Source organism: Octopus bimaculoides, chromosome 7 (assembly GCF_046866305.1).
Source record: "Octopus bimaculoides isolate indiv1 chromosome 7, ASM4686630v1, whole genome shotgun sequence".
NCBI lineage: Eukaryota > Metazoa > Mollusca > Cephalopoda > Octopoda > Octopodidae > Octopus > Octopus bimaculoides.
The window spans coordinates 105,486,562-105,491,561 of record NC_142934.1 but is presented as its reverse complement, the minus strand read 5'-3'; positions in this window follow the sequence as shown (position 1 = coordinate 105,491,561).

Here is a 5,000-nt window from a genome sequence, read left to right as displayed (position 1 = left end):
ATAATAATAATAATAATGATAATAATAATCATAATCCTACGCAAAACACTTTCAATACAGTAACCATACGAGCATCACAGCAAACCACAGCACATACCCAAGGCGCACAGAGCTGCGCTCGGTTGTGAAGTGAAAGCACGTTATAAAAATAAAACGACTGAACAATAATAATAATAATAATAATAATGATAATAATAATAATAATAATAGTATTAATAATAATAATAATAATAATAATAATAATAATAATAATAATAATAATAACGACAATAATAATGGTTGCAAATTTTACCACAAGTGCAGCAATTTTGGGGAGGGGATTAGTCAATTAAATCAACTTCAGTGTTCAACTGGTACTTATTTTATCGACCCCGAAGGATGAAAGGCCCAGTCGACGTCAGTGGAATTTGAACTGAGAACGTAGAGACAAACGAAATGCCACGAAGCATTTCGCACGGTATCCTAACGATTCTGCCGGTTACTGCTTAACTACTACTACTAATGAATCTGCTAGATTACCGCCTTAACAACAAAAACAACAACAACAGCAATAATGAATTTAGATTTTTGCCACAATGTCAGCTTGAGGGAAGGGATTAAATCGAATCCATCGATTCCAGTGCGTGACTGGTACTTATTTATTCGATCCTGAAATAAATGAAAGGCAAAGTCGACTTTGGCGGAACTTGAACCCAGAACTCGAAGACAGACGAAATACTTATTTCTTTATTGCCCACAAGGGGCTAAACATAGAGGGAACAAACAATGACAGACGAACAGATTAAGTCGATTATATCGATCCCAGTGCGTAACTGGTACTTAATTTATCGACCCCGAAAGGATGAAAGGCAAAGTCGACCTCGGCGGAATTTGAACTCAGAACGTAGCCACGAGCGAAATACCGCTAAGCATTTCGTCCGGCATGCTAACGATTCTGCCAGCTCGCCACCTTAACAACAGTAGCAACAACAACAACAATCCTTTCTATTATAGGCACAAGGTCTGAAATTTGGTGGGAAGGGAACAATCGATTAGGTCGACCCAGCACGCAATTGATACTTAATTTATCGACCCCGATTCTGCCAGCTTACCGTCTTAACAACAACAACAACAACAACAACAACAACAACAACAACAACAACAATAATAATAGTTAGTATTATTATTATCATTATTTTAATTTTCATTATTTATCATTTATATAATATTATAGTCTCATGACAGCCAATTAACAGCTGAATAGAAAAATACTTTTAAATGCACCTATGTTCAACGACTGTTCATTTTACCTCTCCTTGTGTGGGAGGGTTTCAATACTATTAATTGGCTATCATGGGAGTATGATATTGCATAAACAAGTAAAATAATATACCGGTCTCAATTACCTGATATGTATTATTGGTAAATCTACGCATGTAAATAATATTTACTACTTATCTCCTAGCATACGAATGGATTTGATACATTTAACGGATCTACTGATATGCAAATCAATAAAACCATAAGCAAACAAACAAATATATCAGATTGTGTTAGTCTTCGTATTTATCACAGGTATTTGTCCCACTTTGTAGAACGGACGACGTAAATATGAGACAGTGATGACAAAGCAAAACGTGTCGAGGAGACTTGTAATTCATTCTGTACAAAGAGAGAGAGAGAGAGAGAGAGAGAGAGAGAGAGAGAGAGAGAGTGAGCTCGAAGAGACAGAGGGCTTTCTGGTTTAACTACGGGTTTATGTGACTGGTGTAGTTAATGTATACTTATTAAACACACGCTTGTTAATGCACGCTAGTCGACGCACATATTAACCACGCTTGTCAACGAACGTACATCAATTTTATTATATATATAGGGCATCTAGGTAAGTGTGAAGGGTGGAATGTGGATATTATGGGGAAAGGGTGGGTGGGAGTGGGATACATGTAAGAGAGAGAGTAAAAGTGAAGCATAAAATGAGTCCCACTTTGTAGCTGTATGACCGTAAATTTGGCGACTGCTTCGGTGAAACCACTCTCTCTGCGAAAAGCGAAGCTCTCCCATCTTCTTCGCTAGTTCTTGCCCTATTCTTTTCAGTTAATATTCTCTATCTCCGGTACATCCCTTTATTTCATCGACATACCCGTATCCATCGGCCCGTATCCAACGGCCCGTATCCATCATCACCGCAAACCCATCATCTTCCTCTCCTACATTGACTCCTTTTCCTCACACCCCACTCCCGGCAATCGCTCCAGCCTCCATTCTCAGTTCCTTTCATTATGGCAGCAGTAATCACGACTTCGTATCACCGGTTCAACATAGGCTTCGCTGCTTCAGTCGACATGGCTACGACCCTCCCTCATCTGCTCTCCTCTGACCCTTCCCTTACTGTTGATCGCGCCGAAGCCCCTAACACACCGTATCCTGAATATGACCCACTGCATCCCCTTTCCTCCTCACCATCTTCCATCTCTTTCACTGTCACCAATCTGATTCTGCCTCCTCCTACTTCTTTCATCTTTCAACAACTCCATTCTACAAATTTGCCCACAACGTTCACTGCTTTATCATCTAAAGCTTCTCATTCAACTCATCTCATATCCCTTCCCTGCTTTCATCATCTCTTCCATATCTGCTCTTTCCAACAACACCACATTTACTGGACCCACCTTACATTTTATCTTAAGTACAACTTCTTTCCCTATACCTCTAGTAGCGCTTCCATGTTCTTCAGTAATTTTATCTATATTGGAGACTGACAAGGCCTTTCATTCTTCGGCGTGGCTGAAATCAACTCATTTAACTTTCTTTTTATTCCTGTTTGCCCCCTCCCCACTACCACACGGCTCCCATGCATTCCACTATCTCCCATACAACCTACTTTTCAGCTTTCAACAAACACAAACACAAACACATATGGTGACGAAAGAACTCAAACAAAACAGATGAGTGAGAATGATCGATCGAACGATTAATCAAGTAATCAAATGGTTAATTGTTTAACTAGTTGACTACCATTTCAAATAATGATAATGAAAATAGAAATATATCAGAATCGTGTTGCTCTAATATATATACATACACACACACACACACACACACACAAACACACACGCACGCACACACACACACACACACACTCGCGCACACACACACACACACACACACACACACACACACACACACACACACTCACACGCACATATATATATATATATGTTAGAATCATTAGCACGCCAAGGAAAATGCCTAGCAGCATTTCGTCCGTCTCTATATTCTCAGTTCAAATTCTGCCGAGGTACACTTCTTACATCCTTTTCGAGTCGATAAATTAAGTACTAGTTGAGCACTGAGGTCGATGTAAACGACTTTATCTCTGCCCCGAAATGTCTGGCCTTGTACCAAAATTTCAAATTCTCCTCCTCCTCCTCCTCCTCCTCGTCCTTATTATTATTATTATTATTATTATTGTTATTGTTGTTGTTGTTGTTGTTGTTGTTGTTGTTGTTGTTGTTGTTGTCGTTGTTGTTATTAAGGCGGCGAGCTGGCCGAATCGTTAGCATGCTGGTGAAATGCTTAGCGGTATTTCGTTCGCCTTCATAGTCTGTGTTCAAATGTCACCGAGGTCGACTTTGCCTTTTATCCTTTCGGAGTCGACAAATTAAGTTCCAGTTGAGTAGTGAGGTCGATGTGATCCACTGTCCCACACCAAACAAAATTCAGGCCCTGTCTCTAATGTAGAAAGGATTATTATTATTATTATTATTATTATTATTATTATTATTATTATTATTATTGAGTGAGAGAGCAGTGCATGCCATCAAAGTGACACTAGGGTAAAATATACAAAGCCCAATATACCCATCATGACTACCTGTCTGATAAGGGTACACCAGGCACATGCATCACAACCATGTGTGCGCGACATAGTGATCTCGTATCAAGATAAACAGTGTATGACCTCACAGGTGGGACCCAGTTAGAATTCTTTTCAGGTTGAGTAGCCCATCCCGCTCAAAAGGTCCTTGAATAAGGTTTGCTTAAGGATGTTGAGCAAAATACCCAATGTTTCCAAAGGTGAATTATTCAAACCCCAAAGAACTCCTCTTAACACATGGCTATGATGCGCCCCCACTACTTCTGCTCGTGATCAGAGATGCACATATCGCCAGCCACCAAGGGACGTGCTCAACTGGTTAAGGTCAAACAACTGACAAGCAAATCTGTGATATTAAGCAGAATATTTGCTGTAGCCCTTCTTTCATGCCAAGACAAAACAATGTACATGATAACACTTCCAATCAATTAAGATCAGAAACCATGAGAGCCACTGCCTGGTACTGCATCAGGGCATTTATTATTATTATTATCATTATTTTTATTATTATTATTATTATTATTATTATTATGATTATTATTATCATCATTATTATTATTTTTATATACACTCAACAGTGTATATGAAATATACTATTGGAAAAGAAAAGAATCCTAACATCGGGCTGCAACAAGTAGCCTTAGATGCCAAGAACCCTCCTAAGTATCCTAGTTGTCCCTAATAAGACTGTTCTCTGGAGCTGTACTAAACTGAGTTTCCTCTATCCAGATCTTTAGGGATAGTTCCCAATGTACCTATAACTACTGAGATGCATTTTACCCGCATTTTCCATTGTCTCTGTAATTCAGTAGCAAGGTCCTAGTACTTAGATATTTTTCTGTACCTCTCATATTATTATTATCGTTAGCTCACCGGACGAAATGCTTAATCGCTAATGGCAGAATCGTTAGCGCGCAGGACGAAATGCTTTGAAGTATTTCGCCCGTCGTTACGTTCTGAGTTCAAATTCCGCCGATGCCAACTTTGCTTTTCATCATTTCGGGCTCGATGTAATCGACTAGACCCCTCCTCCCAAAATTTCAGGCCTTGTGATTTTTGTAGAATGATTTTAGTTCACTAAATTTATATGGTAGCTATTAGTGCACACTGGAGTCGATGTAATTGCCTTACCTCCTCCTCC